This window comes from Martes martes (assembly GCF_963455335.1).
Source record: "Martes martes genome assembly, chromosome: 6".
In the NCBI taxonomy this organism is placed as follows: domain Eukaryota; kingdom Metazoa; phylum Chordata; class Mammalia; order Carnivora; family Mustelidae; genus Martes; species Martes martes.
This window is the reverse complement of record NC_137893.1, coordinates 99,964,110-99,989,363: the sequence shown is the minus strand read 5'-3', so window position 1 is coordinate 99,989,363 and position 25,254 is coordinate 99,964,110. Positions and strand designations below refer to the sequence as shown.

Below are 25,254 nucleotides of genomic sequence, written 5' to 3'. Positions count from 1 at the left end.
TGCATTTTTGTAGATGGTATCCATATAGTAGTATACTTCTTCAAATAGGCCGTTACCCCCTGAGAACAAGGGCCATATCTTCTTCATGTTTTTATATTTTATGATAGTATTATTAACTGTAATTTAGGTAAATACCTGATACATTTTGTTTTTTACTAAATGGTATTTTATTTTTGTGTGACTTCATGGTTCTTGTTGTGCTTTCATACACACACACACACACACACACACACACACTTGTCTACCACAGAGACAGAGGCAGTTATTCCAAACCATTTCCCTGAAACTTGGGAAAATAAGGATTTGTTCATAAAGTCTCAACTGATCATTGACAGAACCAAAATTTGAATGCAAGCTCACGGAATCTGAAAACATCACTATTCAATAAGCGCCACTGGCGGCAAGCTGGTGGTTCTCCAGTCAAATTTCAGCCACCGATTTCTTTGTTTTCCTCTTTTTTGACTCACCACTAGATGAGACACACTCTCTCCAGTCATCCAGGCTGAACAGCACCTTCATTCCTCAACAACTTAGATTCCTTGCCTGGCCTCTAAAGACTGGATATCCTGAACTTTACTATAAGCCACACAATAGGGAAGGCTTCTATATGTACTTAGGGACAAAGTTAGAACAGAAGTTACTAAGGGTTAAAAGGAAGCATTAGAAGCAGAAAGAAAGTCCTTTGTTAGGAGAGATCCTCATAAAAATCTCTATGAACTTTCCTGCTTATAGAACACAAAGGAATTACAAATCATGAGTTTTGTTTTTAAGCAAATAAAAAACCTCTTAATACCCCTTTTCAAATCAAAGGGAGCACATAAAACAAGGGAAAGGATTATGTTAAGTCTACAACTTTACTCTTGCAATATCTGCTCTTAAAAACACACTGTGCTTGCTTGGTTTATTATATTTTTAGTAGAAAAGAGAAATCACTTGCTCTCCAGTGATATAAATCGAGGGAGTTATGATAGAAAATCACCAAGGAGCCACAAAATCTGCCAGGTGAAGGTAATAGAAGAAGTCAGGATGAATTCACACTTTAGAAAGAAATCCCACTGGCCCCCACAGGTCACACCTTGCAACAGCTGTGAGGTCCAAACATTTCCTGGTCTTCCCATCCCCCATTACTGGGCGAGCACCATGAGCCTTGGGTTCAGAAATAACTACTTAAGCAACAAATACCAATTCAGGCTAAAGCCGAAAGCAATGCTGTGATAGAATCATACCGCTTAAGATCATATTTAATAGGAAATTAAAGCGCAGTCTATCCCTTTTAGCCAATCTGTAGCTCCAATTTTCCAGACATTTGCCCCTCTTTATGCTCTTAAAAGAATCAAATAAAGCTCAAGCTCAGAGGACGGAAGACCCTTAATTTGGACAGATCTTAAAAGAGAATTAATGCTCTAATTCACACTGAGGGCCTTTTAAGCACTGAATTGCCTTAAATTACATCACTTTTAATAGAAGTCTGTTCTTCTGTACTTGTCCATCTTCTCTAATTCCTGTGACATTCTTCAAGACCAGATAAGAAGGGCCCTTAAAGAGTTCTTTGGATAAAATGTTCTTCATGGGGGAAATAGATTGGTGAGATGTACGATTTTTTTCCTCCTCTGAAGTATTGGTAGGAGTTTTCTGCAGTAGTTAAGAAGAGCCCTAAGGCTATAGGAAGCTCAAAAAGAGTTTTCAGATCAATTTGTGGGAGCGCCAGGTATTTGCCATGATCTGATAATCTTCCCCATTGATATGGGCCACGTGTTTGATTCAGGTGGCTGTGGTTCAGGATTGCTGGAATCAGTAAGAAACCAAGACTAAGAGGTTTACCAGCTCTGTTACAGGGCTGACAGCTGACTGTGGCTTAGCCAGTGCTTAAGAATACAATTACAGCCTGCATTGGGGTAGGGGACTGTTCTCTTGGGACCTGATTGGCAACTACAACCCTAGCAAGTCAAATCCAAATACAGAAAATTACTGAAGTCTAGGCAAATGGACTCTCCGGGTATCTGGTCATGTTTTGGTTTTATCTTCCCTGGAAGTGATTTTTTTTTTTTAAAAGATCTTATTTATTTGACAGAGATCACAAGTAGGCAGAGAGGCAGGCAAAGAGAGAGGGGGAAGCAGACTCCCCGCTGAGCAGAGAGCCCCATGCAGGGCTCGATCCCAGGACCCTGAGATCATGACCTGAGCCGAAGGCAGAGGCTTTAACCCACTGAGCCACCCAGGTGCCCCTTGTGTTTGGGCAACATTAAGGGTCATAGGTCAGGGCTGACCCTCACAGGAAAACAGGGTGTGAAGGAGAAATTGAGATTAAGAGGGAGTAAAAAAATTGGGAAAACCTGGCCAGACAGAGTAAGGGGTGTTTGCAGGTTGGTGAACTCAGCACACCAAATCCTGGTTGTAGTAAAAACACCTTCCCCAAGACCAGTTCAACATAGTTCCCCTTACCTCCTGCTTGCCCTCTGTCTTTTGCCTCATGCTGGAGTGCAGGGTTGGGGATCCCACCTTGGGCTCCAGAGGTCAGTCTGAGTTCTCTGAGTGTAGCTTGTTGGCAACATTGAGAGAATATAGGCTTTCTGAGCTGACCATGGAATGCAGCCATCACAAACCTAAACTTGGAGTACTTGTTTTGCCAGGACCTTCACTTTTACCTCTGGTAGGCCTGTAGGATTATGCCTACGTATTTCATGCTGCTCAGTACAACATCTCCTACTCACGCCTACACATAATTATCCTTACCAAAATCATTTGCTTACTCGTTCATAAGTATGGTTTCAAAGAGAGCAGTTTACAGACAACAGATCCAATATAAGAAGCTGGTAAGTGTCGTGGAACACATTTTATTTGAAAGAAAACTTTTAATGTATTTGTTGAGATAATTTTCATGTATCTATTTCTTAGAAGACTGTGTCTGCTTTGTAATTCTTTTCCCACACTATTGGAACAATGTCAATGAAATAAGTGACGATAATGTGTATGTTAATCTATACAAGAAAAGTAGATCTACCTTATTGTCAAATAAAATATGGGGGAAGTGAACCAAGGAGGTGAAATAGGGCTCCTTCCTGAGCTCCCCCTCCTTCCACCAATGCATTGAATGTCTAGCTACACATAGAGCAATTCCTTATGAAAGAAATCCAGAAAGTAGCCAGTAACTCCTACACATCAGACAAATGAGAAAATGCCCATATTGAATGGGTAGGAAAGGCTGAGCATACTCTTGCCATAAATCCCACCTTCCCACCCCAGGTGGGACCATATATTTGCCAGAACAATACATTTGAAAACACCATACATTTGAAAGAGCACCCCCAACTCCCAGATTTTCCCTGAGAAGCAACGGGGTTGGGTTCCATGTCTAGTGTCCCAAGTTTAAGGACTCACACTAGAAGGTTAGACTCCCCTACACACTTCATTTTGAAAACCAGTGGTGCTTATGTCCATGAGACGCACATGACTTTAGTAATAAAGAAATTCTTAATGAGTGCACAAGCCTTTGCCACAGCTACCTCCTTGGGGCTCAGAACACAGAGAACAGGCAAAATCATCTTTCTCCCAGCTTTTTCCGGAAAGAGCTTTACGGGAATACTATAAAAACTGCTCCTGAGGCCAGGCTTCTAATTTCAGCAGACATTTAGGGCTGGCTGTGTTACTCCTCAGAGACCTAGGAAGCCAGTGCATATCTCTCTCATTTTCTCTCCTTCCACCATGCTCCAAGTCACCGGTATCTCCACGGAAGGAGTTTGTTCACATAAGCTTGTACCCCAGTTTTTTTGGCTGCCACCTGAGAGATGTGTCTCCAGATTGCCTGGGTATCTGTCAGCCAACAGGGTTTATTCTCAAAGCACATGACTGTAGCAAACAAAGAAGCAGTACTTACTAGGTACACAACACTCTACACAGCCATCTTCTTAGGGCTCAGTGCAGCAGAAGCATGTTAAAAATGCCCGGCTCCCAGCCTTTCCCTGAAAAGGGTTCATCTGCATACTTTAAACCAGGTTTCTAATTTAGCAGGCATCAGGGTGCTGGTTGCCAGTCTTCCCAGTAAACCAGGGAAACTGGTGGACACTCTCCTGCCTTTTCCCTCTGGCCTGCTCTAATAATAAAACTAAGTCGCCAGTATCTCCCTGGAAGGAACCTGTACACACGTCCACCACCCCACCTTTTGTGGCTGCCACCTGAGGGAAGCACCCCCCAGATTTCCTGCCCCTACATCCATCCATTCACCCCATACACCTGAGCATAGCACAGAGGAAACTCAGGCAAAAACACCGAGCTTCTTCTTTCTACCTGGAAAGGGCTTGACTACATGTTTTTCTGAATGCTGGTTGATGATAGAATTTCGAATCGACCTGCAGTCAAATATAAAAATCAGCTGTGTTTCTATGCATTAACAACAAACTGCCAGAGAAATTAGGAAAACCTATTTACAATAGCATCAAAGAGAATTAAATACTTGGGAATAAATTAAACCGATGAAGTTAAAGATCTGTACACTGAAATCTATAAGGCATTTATGAAGGAAATGAAAGATACTAGTCAATGAAAGGATATTCTGTGTTCAAGTATTGAAGGAATTAATATTGCTAAAATGTCCATATTACCCAAGCAATCTACAGATTCCACCCAATCCCTATCAAAATTCTAATGTCATTTTTCACAGAAAAAAAAAAATTCCTAAAATTGGTATGGAACCACAGAAGACCTCAGACAGCCAAAGCAATATTGAGAAAGAAAAAAAGAGCTGAGGGCATTACAATTCCTGATTTCCAACTGTATTCTAAATCTATAGTAATCAAACAAGTATGGTACTGGTATAAAAACAGAAACAGAAACTCTTTATAGAATGAAGAGCCCACAGGTAAACTCACACACCATACGGTCAACTTGACAAAGGTGCCAAGAACACACAATGAGGGAAGAATAGTGTCTTCAATTAACAGTATTGGGAAAACTGGATCTCCACAGACAAAAGAATGAAACTAGATCCCTATATTATACTACTCACAGAAATTAACTCAAAATGGACTAAAGATGTAAAGGTTAGACCTGAAGCCTTAAGGTCCTAGAAAAAAAAATAGGGGGTAAGTTCTTTTACATTGGTCTTAGAAATTAGTTTTCGGATTTTATACCAAAAACAAAGGGAACGAAAGCACAAATAAATAGGTGGAGCTACATCAAAAGAAAAAGCTTCTACACAGTAAAGGAAACCATCAACAAAATGAAAAGTCAGAATAGAATGGCAGAGAGTATATGCAAACCACATACCTGTTAAAGTATTGCTATCCAACCTATACAAGGAATTCACATAATTCAATAGCAAAAATACAAATAACCCGATAAAAAAGGAGACAGACGATCTGAAGAGACATTTTTTCAAAGAAGACAATCAAATAGCCAACGAGTACAGGAAAAGGTGCCCAATATCACTAATCATCAGGAAAATGCATATCAAAACCACAATGAAATATCAGCCCACATCTGTTAGGATAACTACTACAAAGAAGATAAGAGATAAATGCTAGTGAGGATGTAGAGAAAAGGGAACATCCAGAACCTGTTGGTGGGAATGTAAAGTGGTACAGCCAGTGTGGAAAACAGTATGAAAGTTTCTCAAAAAATTAAAACTAGAACTACTGTATGATCCAGAATGCCATTTCAAGGTATATACATAGGAATTAAAATCCTTATCTCAAAGATGTCCCTGCACTCCCATGTTCATGAAAACGGTATTCACAATAGCCAGAGGTATGGAAACAATCTCAATGTCCTATAGACGAATGGAGAAGGAAAATGTGATATATATGTGATAAACTATGATTCAGTCTTTTAAAAAGGAAATCTTGTCATTAGCAACAGCAGGAGTAAAACTGGAGAATATTAAGAGAAATAAGCCTGACAGAGAAAGGCAAATGCTGATACTGCATGATATCACTTATATGTAGAATCTGAAAAAAATAAAGAGGTCAGACTCATAGAATCTGAGAATAGAAAAGTGGTTGCCAAGGGCCAGGGGATTGGGAAAATAGCAAGAAGTTAGTAAAAGGGTACAAACTTTCAGTTACAGAATGAATGATTTCTGAGGATCGAATGTGTTACATGGTGACTCTGGTTGATAACACTGTAGTATAATTGAAATTTGCTAAAAGAGTGGAACTTCAATGTTCTCAGATACATACAAAGGTAAATAGGTGAAGTGATGGGTATGTTAACTCAATGGGAGGAATCCTTTTACATAGGGTTTGCATATCAAATCATTATGTGAGACACTTCATCTTTCAATTTCGTTTATCAATTTTACCTCAATAAAGTTGAAAAAAAAATAGGAGAGAAAAGAAGAAATCATGGTGGGTGCCAGTTATCATAGTTTAGAACAAATGTTTGTATGAGGAATTATCTGGAGATCTCTTTTTTCTGAGTCATTCCACAGTTTGAGAATTGCAGATTTATTAAATTTAGAAAATTACCTTAGGTGAACAGTTTCCCTGATTGATTCTTAGAGACCTAATTATGACTATCAAATGCAAAGTATGTACAGGCAGGAAGATATTATAAAGATTATTTTAAAAGAGGTATTATAATTTTAATTACTCCATATTTCAAAGAAACAATGATCTCTGTCTTTGAAAACTGACTTGTTTTTGTAAAAATGAATGTGAAAATGTCCAGTGAGTCAGATATTGTCAGTGTTCTTCAGTAATGGAATATTGGCTGGGTTTTTTTGTGCTTTATTTGTTTTTTTGTATGTATATTTTTATCTCTACTATTAAAAATATAAGAACTATGTCTCTATATATTTTTTAATTTACTAGAGAAAATAAGTGGCAGAATGTGTAACTGCTACAAGATATGTATGTCTAAAAGAGGTTGATATGTTAATTTGATCTACTGAAATATATCTTTTTTTAATTAAGATTTTCTTTATTTATTTGAGAGAAAGAATGAGTGATAGCATGACAGGGGAGAAGGTCAGAGGGAGAAGCAGACTCCCCATGGAGCTGGGAGCCCTACGTGGGACTCGATCCCGGGACTCTGGGAACACAACCTGAGCTGAAGGCAGCCGCTCAACCAACTGAGCCACCCAGGCACCCTCTGAAATAGATCTTTAACAACTAGTTATACACTACAGAAAAAAGCATTCACACAATGATATGTACATCATCACTAGGACTAAGATATTTGTTTGTTTCGCATGAATGCAAATGTAGGAGTTTTAGTCTTTATTTGAAAAAGATTGTGTTTCTTTATCATTACCTTTGACTTCAGACATATAATTAAGAAAACACATAATTGAATAGGACTTCCTCTGTATACAGTGCAGGGATGGGCTTCTTTGTTCTTTTACATTCAAATTTAATTTTAACAAACCATCAGGAAGGAAGTTAGATATAAGGCTGCCTTGAATTTATAAAATAATTTTCTTCCCAGGAACTCAAGATTACTTGCATTATTCTTACAAGATGTTTGTTAGGTTGCCAGTCTTTATTGTGTTCTATTATGCACTAAAATGTATCAGGCAGAATGAATCCCAGCTCCTCCTGCCATCTAATCAAGGGAGCTGAACAGAACCAAGGCGATATATATGCACTATGAGTCTAATTTACTTTTAGACATGATAGACCTTATATGTCTATATATGGGATTATGTTTGTGGAAACCCTATCAAAGGAGTCATGGCAGAAGGATAAACATTCCATGAAATTGCTACTGTATCAAATATATTTAGTACACTGGTGGGTAAATGGTGGTATTGTCTTCAGAGCAAGTTAGTGGACCATTTTTGTGCCACACATCTCTCTACAAGCACATCCATTTTCATCAAACACAGTTTTAATTTATTTTTATTTTTCTTACTGTTCACATCATCAAATTACCCCTGTGCTGAAGATTTATTAACCAATGTAAATATTCAAAGAATAAGATACCAAAACTCATCCTTGTCTTTCATAGATCTGCACAATAAAAATGATGTTGATAAGCACAATATTACCCGACACTTACTGAAAATTTCCTGAAAGCCAGAAACTACTCTAGGTCCTTTATCTGCATAATTTCATTTAATGCTCAGCACAACTCATATAGCAGATTTTTTAATGAGATATTGAGAGTTCATGTAATTTGCATAAGGCCATAAATAGTAAAATAGTAAAATAGTAAAATCCTCTCCATATGCAAGTTCAACATTGTCCATTTCCAAGTCAATTATGACCAAAGCAAAAAATACACAGGCAACTGAAAAACACACCACTAGCAAAGAAGGATTCATACTATAAAGAATTTGCAGTATTTGCAATAGAGGAGACAAGACCTCTATTTATCAAGAAAGCAGTCTTGAACTGGCACCACTGCATGCCAAAGGAGAAACTTTACCCTTGGACTCAGGTTGATTCAGATTTGATGGTGCCTGAAACACATTCAATTATATGACCCTTTCTTTAAGGATAGGTTATAAAAGTATGAATAAAAGTAAGGGATGAGGGTGTACATTTATGAGGAATGAGAAATCCGAACAAATAAAAAACTAATCAGCCAAGTGCCACAAATATCGCACAATGCAGAAAAATAACATGTTGGTATGATTAATTAAAAATCGGATATACCTATCTAAAACTTCATTTCCAACAATTTGTGGCACATATTCTCTGCCTCTTCACATGACAGCAATGTTATAATTTTATAAAAGGAAAATAGGTAATATTCAATTGTTCTTCTGGCATGATTGATGGAAAGTTGGGTATATTTTTAAAAATCATTGATTCAAAGCTTTCTCTTATGTCACATTTCTTTATTGATAATGTCACATTTGCTCAGAAAGTGCTTCCTATAGAGAGGTGAGTCATCAAAGAACTGCAATGAATGCTGCTGGCCCACTTTGTCTGCATCCTTCCTGTAACCTCACCTCTTCCAAGGCCAGCCCTCACCAGGCCATTGGTGCACCAGGCATGATGCAGCCATGGTGCCTGGTCATGGTAACCTCTGAGTAGGGAGCAGATTCTGAATGAATTCTTTCTGCTTGAAGTCAAAGATGGGGCCTACATACATAATGAGGTCTACCAGTCACAGATCTAACAGTTGAAGGTAAAAATGTTAGTCTATTGGTTTGTTCTCAGCCCAAGCCACCATCATGGGATAGAAAGTCATACCCAAGCTGGGCAGCCCACTATGCTCCCAGCACCTCTCCACATCCACTGTGAAGAGGGCTTCAAATTATGCTTTGTTAGATTCTTGATAAGCTATCTCTGATTGCAATATTTTATGTGTTTGTAAAGAAGTGGGAGATGGCAAGTCATGGAGTATGCAATAATGGAAGTTTCATAACTAGGGAAATGTCTTGTTACAAAAAGAAAATCCATGTGAGTCTCAGTGTCAGCACTATCTTTATCCTAGAGAACTTGGGGTCTTTTCATTGAACAAGCTCAGTCCTGCTAGCCAACTTTCTTTATCAAAACTTTAAGAGAGAGAGAGAGAGAGACAACTGAGGCATTTAGGAGGAAAAGTATACACCCCTCAATGCTAGAAAAGAGAATGGGCTTTGGATCCAGAAAAACTATGTCCACTAAGTTTTTCTATTAAATGAGAGCAATACATATTGTGTACTGCGGAGTAGAGATTAAATGAGATATTCTAAGTGTGAAGGACAGTTCACTGCTTGGTTTATATGTGTTTACTGTTAAATCCCAACCATCTCCCCTGAGCCAATCAAGACCAATATGCTTCACCAGTGAAATAAGTTTTACTGCTGTAAACTTGGCAGGCAGGGAGCCTTGCTGAGCACTGACAACTCAAATATGCATCAAGTCACAGGAGATGTCAATCTCTGTACTCTTTTTCTAATATCACATTTTTGAGTTTGGCATGTCATGTCTCCATCCTTGTCATAAATTTCTGCTCACTTGACTAATTCTAAAGGTATTCTTAATGAGGATACTTTGTATTAACGGCTTACTGACTTCAACACTTCTTGATGTGAATGACTCCTGCCTCCTTGTTCAACCCACTAAATTGCATTTCCTTCAGTGTCATCGCTGGCTTGTTTGGAACTTGGAATTACTCAAGCCCTGTGGCACTGAGGAGCTGGCTACAAGCTAAATCATTTGATTTCATCTGGTACATTCATGCTTCTCTTCCCTGCTGGCTTATGCTGCCAAGTACTCAGCAAGTAGGAGGGTCTAATGCAGTCTTTTAAACTACTTCCCAAAGAGGTACACAAAACCATGCCAAATAACATGGCTGAAAATATATATTAACTCCCAGGATGACTAGTCTATAAAAATCACACATACTTGAATAAAAATTGTAAAGGCCAAAGTAATGCTAAGAACTTTACCTTCACTATCTCTCTTATGCTTCATCAGAACTCCATAAGGGTGCTACTAATATTATGCCCATTTTATAGATCAGAATTGGACAAAATATGGCCTTTGTGACTGGCCTGCTATCTGTTTTTGGCCCAATAAACCAAGGATGCCTTTTAACTTTTTAAGTGCTTGAAACATAATCAAAGGAAGAATATTTTGTGACATATGAAAATTACCTGAAATTCAAATTCTATACCTATAAATAAAGTTTCATTGGAATATAACACAGCTACATCCATTTGTTTACAGATTGTCTATGGGTGCTTTTGCTCTACCAGGCAGAGCTAAGTAGTTGCAAAAGAGACCTGATAGCTAGCAAGGCCTAAAATATTTCTATCTGATCCTTTATAGAAATCTTTGCTGACCCCATTTACAGATAATGAAGCTAAGACCAGAGAATCCAGTAACTTACCCAAGCTTACCCTAAAAAATAAGAAACTAAGATAAAATCTAGATCCCCTTGACCCAAGAGATAATACCTTAACAACTATATACTGTTATGATAGTTCTGGTGGTTATAAAATTTAGTGAATTTCACACACAGAAAGCAAATCACATTTAACTGCTCTGTAGTCATATTTTCTATTTTGACCATGGCAGATAGGTTTGGCAGAAGGTGACTGCTACCACTTCTATAAAACTGTGTGCTGGTGAATTTATAAGGACAGCATTTTGCTTTGCTGACATCTGCACAGCACAGTGACGTTTTGGTCCTATTTCAAGTGGAATGATTGCCAGCCCCCATATTATAACCCTTCTACTTCTCAGCTAACTTCAAAAGCTCAGCACATATGTTAGGCTTTTGGAATTGGATGAAAGGTATGGGACTATGCCCAAGAAATAATTACAAATGATTATTCAAAATTATACATTCAGTTAATTGCCAGTAAAGAGGAAAAAGTAATCCCTTCCTCATTTCAGAAGCCAGAAATAGTGGCAAAGGATTTGACCCATTAAATAAGTGAAAAAAGTGACATTGTCATAATGATTATCTCAGAGCAACATCTTAATATCCAACATTCATCTTAAGATTAACTTTTAAATACATTTATAATATTTCATTTGCACCTTAACAACTGTTCAATTTTAGAGATAATGATTGAAAATAACTGTACAGTCTGCTTATGTTCTTTTTCACCATAGTGGCACATCATGCTGATTTTCAAGAATCCCATTTGCATACGTTAGAGCACACAACCAGGGACATGATGGATTAAGGGACACTGTAGACTACATCTCTGCAGAGACTCAGCACAACGACAAACTAATAATTAGCATTGTGATGATACACTGACTTATGAGTTAACAAATTCATAGTTGGTATCACATGCTATCCTCATTGCCAATAGCATTAAAATCTTTGGACTGAAAAACAACCTACTTTTTTTGTGTCATGGCTGCCCACTCTGAAAGGCTTCATCCTTCAACTATTGCCTCAATTATTGCTATGTTGGACCTTAGGGTATTTGTTTTTGTGACTTGGCAATAAAGGTAAATGGCACATCTTAGATGAGCCCTGGTTTAGCTAGACCAGTGTTTACCTTCAGTAAATGAGTAAAAGACATAGGTCTTAAAAAACTGAATAAATAGGGGCACCTGGGTGGCTCAGTGGGTTAAAGCCTCTGCCTTCAGCTCAGGTTGTGGTCCCAGGGTCCTGGGATTGAGCCCCACATCGGGATCTCCGTTTGGCGGGGAGCCTGCTTCCTCCTCTCTCTCTGTCTGCCTCTCTGCCTACTTGTGATCTATCAAATGAATAAATAAAATCTTTAAATAAATAAATAAATAAATAAATAAATAAATAAATAGAATAAAACCAAAAACAACACAACTATAGGTAAGAAGAGAGGACATTCATATTAGAACATTGTAAAAGGTAAAGTAACTTGCTAAAAATTAAAGTTGGACTTCCTATCTCCAGTTCCATTCATGAGGTGCTTAGAAGTTGCCATTTCATCCTAACAACAACTTAAAAACTATAAAGACTAAAAAATCAACAACTCCTTGGATCCATAAGAGAGGGGAAGATACTGGAAAAACCACTCCCCCCTAAACTGAAAAGACACACAGGTCATGGCTCACCAGAGCAGAGACCAAAGATCAGAAATTGTCACGGGATCCAGGGCCAGCACATGAGATCCTGAACTGAAATTGAAGAACTTCTGAGGTTTTGGTGTGAACATCTCTGAGAGTTAAAAACTCCAGGGGGGGGGCCAGTTATAGTGGGGCCACCACAGTATTAGGAGATTTACCTAGCAGAGCTCAGTCAGATTCCCATGGGGAGAGTGGAAAAATAACTATTTTTGAATACTCTATAACACTCTGTTTTTAATAGGGCCTGCTCTCTGGTGAAACTGGTTAACCAGAGTCTAACCCACTGGGGTTATTATCAGAGCCTAAAATACTTGGGTAAGAGAAATACCCAAATCCAGCCCATTGTAGCCTCAAATACTTGGGTAAGAGAAATGCCCAAATCCAGCCCATTGTAGCCATCCTGTCCTACCTGAGAGGTAAGGAAAACACTTAGACATACTCGTATAGTTCACAGCCCAGAGGCAGCAGCTCACTAAAAGACTGACACCTAATCATTGGACTATGATTAGAATGCTAAGAATGGTTTCTCTCCCCCACATCTCAGTACCACATTACTAAAAGCCAGTTTGTAACAGTTGCTTTTACCCAGCCCATTGCTGTTATTTTCCAAGGCCAGTTTGCAAGACACAGCCAAAGGCAAAGGACAGAGTTTGAAAGGACTGGGCAGGCATCATAACCAGACATGGCAGGGATGTTGGAATTAACAGACTGAGCATTTAAAACAACTCTAATAAATATGCTAAGGGCTTTAATGGATAAAGTACACGGCATGCAAGAACAGATGGGTGGTATAAACAGAAGATGGAAATCCTAAGAAAGAACCAAAAAGAAATGCTGTAGGTACAAGCCACTGCAATGGAAGTAAAGGATGCCTTTGGTGGACGGGATGGTTAGCAGACTGGATATGGCTGAGAATGGAATCTCGGCTATTAGAAGGTATAACAATAGAATCCCAGAAAACTGTAAATTGAAGAAAACAAGGAAGAATACCAGAACAGAATATCTGAAGGCTGTGGGACAATTTTAAAAGGTATTACATACACCTCATGGGACTACCAGAAGGAGAAGAAAGAGAAAGGAAGAGAAAAAATATTTGAAACAATAATCACTGGAAATTTGCCCAAATTAACATCAGAAACTACACCATAGATCAAGGAAGCTCAGAAAAAGACCAAGCAGGATAAATAACAAGAGAACTATACCTCAGATGTAGAGTTCAGTAATTCTTCAGTTACATAAAATACCCAGTGCTCATTTTCATCTGAAACTAATCATGTACTATATGTTGGCTAATTGAGCTTAAATTAAAAAAAAAAAAAAACTATACCTCAGAATAACATCTTCAAATTAGAGAAAGTCAAAGATAAAGAAAAAAAAAAATCCTGGCCAGGTGGGGGGAGAGGGGAAGAGTCAGAAAGGGGGGAAAAATCTATAGAGGAACAAAGATAAGAATTATATCTGATTTCAACTCAGAAACTATGCAAACAAGAAGAAAGTGGAGAGAAAACCACCTATGAACTTAGAATTCTATACCCTGTGAAATTATTCTTCAAAAGTGAAGGATAAATACTTTATCAGACAAACAAAACTGGAGGGAATTTGTTGCCAGGAGACCTATTCCCTGACTTGAAAGAAGTGTTAAAGGAAGTTCTTTACAGAGAAAGAATGTAATATAATTAAAAATCTGAATCTATATAAATAAAGGAAGAACATCAAAGAAGGAATAAGTAAAGATACAATAAAAACTTTTATTTTATTCTTAATTGATTTAACACATAATAATTTGTTCAAAATAATAAGAGCAACTATATATTCAATTACATATGCATATATATTTTTATATATAAGTTAAATGAATTACAGCAATGATACAAAGGACAGGAGGAAAGAACTAGAGTTATTTTATTATAAGGTATTCACACTACATGTGCAGTAATATAGTGTTAGTTGAAAGCAGACTTGGAGAAGTCATAAATATTTTGCAAACTCTAGAACCACAAAAAGCATAATGGATACGCTAAGAAATGAGAAAATGGAATCACATAAAAATACTAAATTAAATTCACAAAAGTGAGGAAAAGAGTGGAAGACAAAAGCAGAAACAAAGAATAAGGGGAACAAGCAAAAAACAGTAATATAGCAGATCTTAATCCAATTATATCAATAACCACTAGAAATATAAATGGTCTAAATGCACCAATTAAAGACAGATTGTCAGAGTGGACCAAAAACATGACATAATTTTATGTTACTTATATGAAATCTCCTTTAAATATAAGGACACACATAGATTAAACATAAATTCATGGAAAAAATATATCATGCTAACACTAACTCAAAGATAGCATGAGTAGTTATGTTAATTTTAGACAGAACAGATGTCAAAGTAAGGAAAGTCATCAGAGATAAAGAAGGGCATTACATAGTGATAAAGGGATCTGTTCTCCAAAAACACATTTTCTTAATATGCATGTGCCTAACAAGAGAGCATCATAATCCATGAGGCAAAAACTATAGAACTTCAAGGAAAAATAGACAAATCCACTACCATAGTTTGAGACTTTACCACCCCTCTCTCAGAGATAGAGATCCAGCAAGCAGAAAATCAGTAAGGACATAGGTAAATTCAACAATATCATCTATCAACTGGATATGATGAACAGCTATAAGCCATTTCATCCAGCAATAATACAAATTTTTTTTCTGAAGCAAACATGGAACATTCACCAAGAGAGACCACATTCTGGTCCATAAGACACCCCTTTACAAATTTAAGGAGAAGAAATTATACAATGTCTGCTCTCAGACCACAGTGGATCTAAACTAGAAGTCATTAACAGAAAGATAACTGGAAAATCCCCAAATAGTTCAATATTAAACAACACAGTTCTTAATAACACATGGGAAATCTCAAGAGAAATTAAAAAATTCAAAAATATTTTGAACGAAATGAAAATGAAATCACAACTTATCAAAATTTCTAAGATGTAGAGAAAGCAGTGCTTAGAGGAAAGGTTACAGCATTGAAATGCACAGATTAGAAAAGAAGAAAGATCCCAAATCAATCATCTAATTTTTCACCTTAGGAAACTAGGAAAGGAAGAACAAATTAACTCCAAGTAAGTAGAAGACAAGAAATAGTAAGAATTAGAGAAGAAATCAATAGGAAAATCAGCAGAGAAAATAAGAAATCAATAGATAAAATCAACCAAAGCAAAAGCCAGGTCTTTGAAAAGACCAATAAATTGATATGGAAATTAAAACAACAATGAGATACCACTATACTCCTACTACAATGGGCAGAATCTAGAACACTGATAAACCAAATACAGGGGAAGATGTAGGGCAACAGGAGCCCTCATTCATTGTTGGATAAAATGCCAAATGGCACAGTCACTTGGAAGACAGTTTGTCATTTTCTTACAAAACTAAACACATTCTTTCCATACAATCCACCCTTTGCACTTCTTAGTATTTACTAAAAGGAGCTGAAAACTCACATTCATAGAAAAACATGTACATGAATGTTCCCAGCAGCTTTATTCATAATCACCAAAACTTGGAGGCAACCAAGATGTCCTTCAGTAGGTGAATGGATAAATAAATTGTGGTACATCCGAACAATGGAATATTATTTAGCACTAAAAAGAAATGAGTTATCAAGTCATTAAAAGATATAGAGGAGGGGCACCTGGGTGGCTCAGTCATTTAAGCATCTGGCTCCAGCTCTGGTCATGATCCCAGGATCCTGGGATGGGTCCCCTCGTCAGGCCCCATATTAGGCTCCTGGCTTAGCAGAGAGCCTGCTTGTCCCTCTCCCCACTGCTCGTGCTCTCTCACCCCCCCCAAATAAATAAATATATTCTTTTAAAGATATAGAGGAAACTTAAATGCTTATTATTATGTGAAAGAAACCAGTCTGAAAATGTTCCATACTATACGATCCCAACTATCTGGCATTTTAGGAAAGGTAAAACTATGGAAAGAGTAAAAAGATCTGTGTTTGCAGAGGGTGGGTGTGGAGGAGTAGAGATGAATAGGCAGGACACAGAGGATATTTATGGCAGTAAAATACTCCATATGCTATTATAATAGTTGATATACATCATTGTACTTTTCTCCAAACTCATAGAGTGTAAGACACAGAGAGAGCCCTCAGGTAAACTGTGGACTGTGGGTGAATGTGAGGTGTCACTGTAGATTCATCCTTGGTAAGAAATGCACCTTCCTGATCAGGGCTGTTGCTAATAGGGGAGGACAGACATGTGAGGGGGAGAAGTATATGATAAATCTCTGTACTTGCCTGTACTCTGTACTCTCCACTCCATTTTGTCATAAACCTATAACTGACCTTAAAGTTTTTAAATAAGAAAAACTAAAGCAAATGAAATAGCCCTAAACTGTCTTCTGACTTGTAGTGTCTTTTTCTAATTTTCTGGACAAAACCTGTTTCAAATTTAAGCTACTTCATACATGTAAATCTTTGCCTGATTATATTTCTTCCTTCCCCCCAGTCCTCTAAGGATTTTGCATGCTTCTTGTTGTAGTTTCATTTCTTACTATTGCTGTTTATTTCTTTGAGTCATTCTTCCAGGTTGCATATACTGTAAACATTTTGAGGGTAGGTACTGAATCTTAAAAAATTATTTTCATCTCCAGATATAGGGGGTTAATGAAAAATTAATGAAAAATCAATTAGATGAGACATTTAATTGTGGAAACATACATGATAAGGAAAGATGTGTGGTTTTGTTTGACAGGCACAGGGAAACGATTATGTGCTACCCAGTTTCTGTGTTAAACAAATAAATACCTGTCCATTTGCTTTGATCTTTTGCAAAGAGAAAGAATAGATAAATATGAAGTGGAGAGGAGAACTTGTTTTTTGGGAGAAAGTAGAGAAGGGGAAGGGGAACTTCAGGGGGAAGTTAGAGGGTTAGACCTGAAAAGAACATGCCATCCAAAAGGTAAAGAAGGCACAAGATGTCATATTGGAAGCACTGGACTGCCCAATCCAAACCTAGTTTTCAGTAGGATCTTCCTTCCAGGTACAAGCATAATGTCCAAGCATGTTTGCCTTTTCTCCCTGTTTCTAATATTTATTAAACATGTAGTATATGCACAAAACTGCTTTAGGAGCCTTAATATTTTTGTATTTTAAGTACGTCAAGTTAATTTTGCTGAGGTGGGTAGGTAAATACAATTGGTTATTCTTATTTATGATAATAAATCTGATCTGAACAGATTTTGTGGTTAAGACACTAGCAGTCAAGCCATGTGTTTTGAACCATAGTCAATTCAGTGAAAGATGAGTCCATTCTAAAACATAATATTTTTTCTTTAATAGGCTTTGAAAGCTAATTGTCTCAGTTCAAATTCTGATTCTACCATGTACTAGCTCTTTGTACTTTGAGATAGTTAAGGAAGTTCTATAAGGGTTCAGTTTCCTTGTTGGAAATACGGGGGTGTTAGCAGAGTTTAGCCAATAACATTTCTGTGAAGACCAATTGAAATAATGCATTAAAAATACTCTGCACATTATTGGCACTCAATAAATGCTGATAAATATTAATAATATTGTAATTAGTGTTCATCTATTCTATAGCTGTCCCTGTTATGGATCTCTTGATTTCTAGGACAGGCATTTTTGAGTGGATAGTTAATGCTGATAAAGCTTGAATTCAATAACTGGACTTTAATGAGCTGTTATTTGTCCATTCAGAATGCTTTATATAAAGAGAACTAATTGTCTCAAGCCCCAGGTCCTTGGTATTTTCTCTCTATACTTAACAAAGCACAGAATCACCCTCTTGATGATCTGTCAATTTTTATTTTAATTTTTTAGCTAGTTTTAAATCGTATGATGTAGTCAAGTATATCTTATAGTTCATTAGTTGTTTACTCTGAATAGAATATATAGACCAACAATACGTTTTTTGAAACATCTAGTTCTAGTGAGTCAAGTCTGATAAGGATGTCAACGCAGTTACTCAATATGCTTTTACTGTGAATATAGGATACTGATTCAAGAAATGAGGGGTGGGCTAGTTTAATTGGTTAAAATGGTTAATTTTACTACTATGTCTAGAAATGAAATTTTTTTGAGGAGTACCTTATTGGCTTCTATTCATGTTTATTAAAATTATCATTTTTGGGGAGTATCTAAAAAAAGTTCAGAATTCATATTTGATGTCCAGTTTACTTAACAATGTCCTTCGTCCTGCACATTAGCCAGATCAAAATGATCTGCAAACACAGAACTCTGGAGCAACAGCAAATGAACTTCCTTGTCATGAATATAGCAAAACATTTAGAAAAAAAAAAGAAAGAGAGAGATTCCATTCTCATGTGGCAAATTAAATTATATTTTGATGATCTATAAATGATATAGAATATATAATTTCAATCCAATTTCACATTTCATTTATTAAAAATAAAATATGTGAGCCCAGAAGCAAATAACATTTGTCCCAATAAGGCAAACTCATGTACATATGATCTCTCTCTACTTGTGATATACACATCTTTCACATCTGAGTAAGCAAATTTACAGATCTGGATTGGGTGGATAAATTAACTATCTTTGCGCAAGTTGAAGAGTGAACCCTTTTAGTGGGAAACTATTCTAAGCTTGAAGATGGAGGAAGCATGATTTCTCTCTAATATAATGCCATTTATTAAATATTGATCTTAGGAAGTACGTGTGTGTGTGTGTGTGTGTGTGTGTGTGTGTGGTTTGGTAGGAGATAATGAAGGAGATAAATCATTCCTAAAGAAATAAGTTTTAGTGTTTTATTTTGGTAGAATATATTATAGTATTATAGTTAAACATTGTGATTTCAACACTGAATTTTTTAGTGTCATCTTTCCTGAAATTATTAAGGCTTAGGAATTTTCTTAGAAGCACTAAGAAATGAAGCATTCAGTGACTCTCAAATATGACCTCTAAACTAGCAGTATGCATATCACCTGAGAAGTTAAAAATACAAATTTGTAGTCCCCAACCCAGAACTAGTGACTCAGAATCTGTTGGAGTAAGATCCAGAAACCTGTATCTTCATGAGCTCTCCAAGAGATTTAGATGCACACTAAAATTTGAGGACCTCTGGTCTAATTTAATTCCTCACAAAAAGGAGAAAATTCAATACATGTGCCAAGAAGTCTAGGACCAAACTCATGAAATCATTAACTTAAGTTGCATGTTTGCCATGGATGACTTTCCAGATCCTTTCGGGTCCTGTCTGGCTATTTTACTTCTTTGACTGAATTAAAGAACAATTGACACAGTGCCATACCTTCTCCATTTTGTGTAACAGGCTCAAGATCAACCTCATTTGGTATAGAAGATGGATCTTGATCATAGTCAGGGATATTCAAGTAAACTCTAGAATAACAATTTGAGGTTCAGTATCATGAAGCTCATGGCCAATCTGACTTGCATATATGGGCTACTTCTACTCTGTCTAGTTATCAGATCAAGTCCTTATTTCTAGAAAAAGAGTAAAATACTGATGTTCTTCTCATATTTCCACCCCTTCCCACAGAGGACAGAATGTCCAGACAAGCATGTGCTTCTGTCCACCACCTTTCCTAGCTCCTCTGAGAGGATGGATTGATTTGTAGATTAATCAGAAAGGAAGTCATTAAATAGGCCACTTTTCACTAGTATGCAAAAACAGTGTGTGTGTGTTTATATGAGGATGAAACAAGGGGGTTGGCAGGAAGGATATGTGGAAAGGAGTAGAAGTATTGCAGAAAGAATCAGCATATTCCTAGATATAAGCCTTAGCACTACTTTTCAGCCAAATCCTGAGTGTAGTGAAGACTGACTGCTGGGGTATCAGGTGCTTCCTTATTAGAGAAGGCAGAAAGAATAAGGTACAGAATTGAAACACTAACATTCACTCCATGAAAGTAATTTCTCAGATCTAGTCTCTGTATCCATGTTTTGTTCTCTCAGTCCAGATTTCTGCCTGGATTACCAAAGATTTCCAGTCTCAGAGGAATTTAGTTCTCCGACAAGTCCCCAAATTAACTAGAATATATGCTAGAAACCCTGTCAGGAGCAGGTTCCTGTGGCCAGCCATAACTCCTCATGCCAACTACTCTCAGATAAACTAGCAGTTTATATGCTCCACTTACCTACCTTTGGGGCCTCATCTTGCTAGTACTTCCAAATGTTGGATTCTGCTTTGGACTATCTGTTCTGGTCTCTTGTTCTATTTCCAACATTCTAAGTTTTTCCTTCCTCTCATCCTCCCAACTGAAATAGTCAAACTATCCCCATGCCTCATTAGAAATTATTGTAATTGTAATTGTAAGCTCTAGGCTTAGATTTTTCTTTACAATTGTGCTGTGGTTACTTGATCCCTGTCTGATCATATTTTGAAATTTGGTAACTTTACCTGGCAAATAATGTCAGGACAAAGAGATACTTGGTGAAAATGCTTCACCATTGAAGATAGGTTTCCATCATGAAAGGCCATCTGGATAAGGAAGAGCTCAATAGATAAAACACTTGAAGAGTCATCAAAAGCTTCTTTCTTTGTTACTTTTAGCCTAAGACAGTTTTGTGGTTGCTACCATCTTGAGAAATTTGGGTATGTATTATACACATTTTTATCCTCATCATGAATGTGAAAGAAGTGTTTACGAAAATTGGCCAGCATCCCTCAGGGAGGTACCTGATTGGCCGAATTGGTGAAGCATGCAACTCTTCATTTCAGGACTGTGAGTTCGAGCCCCACATTGGATGTGGTGATTACTTAAAAAAATAAAATCTTTAGAGAAGAAGAAGCAGGAGGAGGAGGGGGAGGGGGAGGGGGAGGAGGGGGAGAGGGAGGAGGGGGAGGGGGAGGAGGGGGAGAGGGAGGGGAGGAGGAGGAGGGGGAGGGGAGGAGGAGGAGGAGAAGAAGAAGAAGGAGGAGGAGAAGAAGAAGAAGGAGGGGGAGGGGGAGGGAAAGGAGGAAGAGGAGAAAGAGAAGAAAGAAAGAAACAGCCAGCATCTTGAATTTAAATCAGAGGTTTCCAAGGAAAGATATCAGGAAAAGTCTCAGTGACTTTTTAAAATATACAAAAAATGGCAAAATAAACATATTTTCAGCAGGAGAGACACATTTATTTTGTGATCACTTTTTTGTGGAGAAAAAAAAGAATAAAAACTGTCATTTTCTCTTCTCTCCTCTCTCTCTTCTTTTTCTTTTCTCTTTTTACCTCTGCCTGGACAATCTTGCATAGCATAGTCATCCAGTTCAATGCAGATTGCTTTCATATCTATCTCATTCTTCCCTCTTGAGCTCCAGATACACACCATTAATGTCTACCTACAACTGAGCATCTCGTGGGCATCTGAAACATAGTACGATTGCACATGGCTTATCCTCACTGCCCCCACCTCAACACACACACCAAGCCCGCTCCTTCTTCTGTACGACTTATCTCTGGTAAGGAAACTATGCAGTCTAAAACTAAACTAAACTAAACTAAACTAAAACTAAAACTATGCAGCTAAAAACCTAAAAAAAAATTAACAATTAGTCTTTCTTCCAAAAAAATCACATATCTGGTTATCAAGTATTTATTCTAATTCCAAATTATTTAGCATTTTTTTCATTCTCATTCATTAGTTTGTCATCCACCAACAGTTTCTTGGATTCACTGCAATAGCCTCCTTGTCAAACCCCATGTCTCCACATTTCCTCCCAACCAATTCTCACTTCCTTGGACTTCTTTTTACAAAATCATCATCCTCACCCCCATTATCACAACAACAGTAATAATAACAGTTGTTCCATACTTAAAAGACTGAAAAGATTTCTCACTGCTTCCAAAATTCAGTCAAAACTTTAGCTTGACACATATAATATCTAATTCAGCTCTACACTTTCTTTTCTGACATTTACTGTTCCTTCTTTGCACCCCCCCCCATAAACACTAGGATCAAACCTCTTCATTGTTTTAGAAAAATGGCATGCCTTTTATACATTTCTTTCTTTGTATATGCTTCCCACCGTCTAGAGCATATCCTCTATTTTACTGACATTCAGTATTTCCACTACGGCACCTCACATGCAATACTGTTTATTTGTGACTCTTGGCTCACTGGACTATGCTCCTGGAGGGAAGGGAATATAAGTCAACCGTAGAGGTATCAAGTGAACAATAGACATTTAATTTCAGTGACTGAATAATAAATGAACCAAAGGCAACATGCATAGTAATTACATCTATAAATAAGGATCTCTGTGATGTTAGAATAAGGTTGATAAATCAGTGAGTAGTATATTCTTTAAGAGATACTCATATAAGAAAGGATGAAAAATCCAGAAAGACACCACTTTTTTCTTCTTTGTTACTTGCAGAACGAGGAAAAACTTGATTCTACATCAAAAGCAGTCCAAAGAATGCTACTTTACATTCCCATCAAAGACTAATTCAGAAATTATGTCACAAATTTCTAACATATAACATCTACTCAACCCCCCACCTGTAACGTCAGGCACACTTCTTCTATGTGAAGCAGAGATAAGGACCATGAATGACACAAACACATTTTCAGGTTTTTGATGATATTAAGGAATAATTGATAACTGTATTATACTTAAATTAGAAAATTATCCTTAAATTTTAGTGGTATATAGTGAAAACACTGGTGTGACATCAAAGATGGCTTCAAACATAATATGAAATCGTGAGACAGTAAAAGCGTGGATATAGCAGCTTTACTGAGTGTTGATGGGTGTTTAGGACAGGTGATGAAAATGGGAATTCATTAAAGTATCTGTCCACTTTTGGATGTGCTTGAAATTCTCTCAATGTATTTTAAAAAAACGTTTTCCATCATGACCAAGGCTACATAGTTGTGAACAAATAAAGTGACACAAATACTTGTTATTGTTACTTCTGAGACACTCTGGTACTTTCTATTTTATTCTTTCCCTTCTATTTTATTTAAAAAATAATGATGACCCCTAAATTTATTTGTTTTTGCTACTGAGCCATGGAAAACACTGTTTTATACAGTGGAATAATTCTTCATATGTTAATTTTCCCCCCGTCCAATGCACACTCTATGAGTTTTCCACATTTCATATTAAATATCAATCTTCTCATAAGATTCACAAACTTTAAGCGTCTCATACCCCTGATGTTGCTCTAATTTTGTCACATGGCATCTTAAAAAAAAAAAAAGTGACCTATTAAAGTTATGTTCCTGACTATATATTCAAACAGAAACTTTACTTTGACTAAAACAGTTTTGTTCCAAGTGATGAAATTGTATCCTTTATTCAAATTTGACCCTCATATAAAATGAGAGTCCTCCCTTTATATACTCTTCTCTATGTTCCACTCTGTATGTACGTCTCTGTACTCTCATTTTACTGGTCCTTCTAGCATTAGGTTCTGATTATTCGTTAGCTTTGCAACCACAAATAAATGTCCAGATTCATAGACTCTCCAGGCATCCAAGTTATTCCTAAGCTTATGTTTGTACAGCCTATTTTTCAGATTTTTAAAAACTAAATGTCACTCTGTGGTTGTAAATATTTTCCCATTTACCAAGGTGATATTCAATCTTATTTTGTGTGGCACAAGGTAGGCCTCCTGGGATGGTGCCACCCACAAAAATAAATAAATAAATAAATAAATAAATATTTAATAAATAAATAAATACTTTTTATATAGCAGCATTTTGCTGAATGATAAAGTTGAATACTATTCAGTCCCCCTGAACCATCTTTTTTACTGTTACCTCAACACAGTGACGTTTTATTTCAAGCCTCAAGCCTACTATAACTGATGCAAGAAACATAATAAATAAGGAACAACTGAGTAACACTAAGTTCTTGATAATAGGCTATATAGATTATCTAAAAAGTGACAAACATAACAGTTTGGAGATTGTTTAGTAGATATTCATTTATGGCACTACATTGAAGAACTGTAAGAGTAGATAAAATGAATATATAAACTTATGCATTGTGTTATAGTCTCTAGCCTTCTATATTTGTTCTTATGTGTTTACATACTTTCTACAAATGTATGTTATAATCCTCAATATCTGTACTCCATAATGTGAAAGATGGTCTTTGATGGGTGCTAGGTAATTTAATATTCAGCATATTGAATTAAAGTCCAACTTTTCCTATTTCATTATTACTCTGACATAGGAAGATAAAAAACAAATAATATCCAGACATAGAAAACATAATTTGTTAAGTACTTAAAGAAACATACCTACAAATAATTTTTGGTGATTATATATTGAATAACATTATGGGGAAAAAAAAAAGAAAACTTGGTGGGAGGGAAAATTTGAGTCAGAAGGAGTTGCAGAAGAAATTACAACATCTGGTTTCAGCATGATCACGTTTCTGCAGTATTATCTCAATAGCAGGCAGACCAGGTCTGTACACCAAAGAAGCCTGACCCTATGGGACAAGAGACCTCCTCTGCTCATCCTGCTGGGATCCCCCCAGATGACAAATACTCTTGACACTGAATCACTGTCAAGATACACTTCAAGGTGCTCGTCATCCAGCAACCGAGCCTTGTCCTTTGAGGGTCCCTTAAATTTCACATCTCTTCTGCAGCCTGCTCCCCTCAGAGACTTTTCCAAACCAAGCTCTTCAGTCTGTGAGCCCTGAAGCCTTGTTACCACCCTTGCTCTTTGGAATCCTGTTTAGTTGTCACTTTTGGTCACACTTGTGTGAGGCAATCATGGTTGCATCCCCCTTAAGGAGCCAGTTTTAATCTTCTTTCCATATTTTAAACCACTTTGAGGTTACTAAAAGGATCTGAAAGGTATAAC

At 37.0% G+C, this 25,254-nt stretch overlaps 1 pseudogene across 1 annotated transcript; it reads left to right on the top strand.

Moving 5' to 3' along the window:
- Positions 1-24,805: 24,805 nt before the first annotated feature.
- Positions 24,806-25,005, top strand: LOC308344360 (H/ACA ribonucleoprotein complex subunit 3-like; annotated as a pseudogene). The gene has a single exon. The product of its transcript is annotated as an H/ACA ribonucleoprotein complex subunit 3-like (transcript).
- Positions 25,006-25,254: the final 249 nt, after the last annotated feature.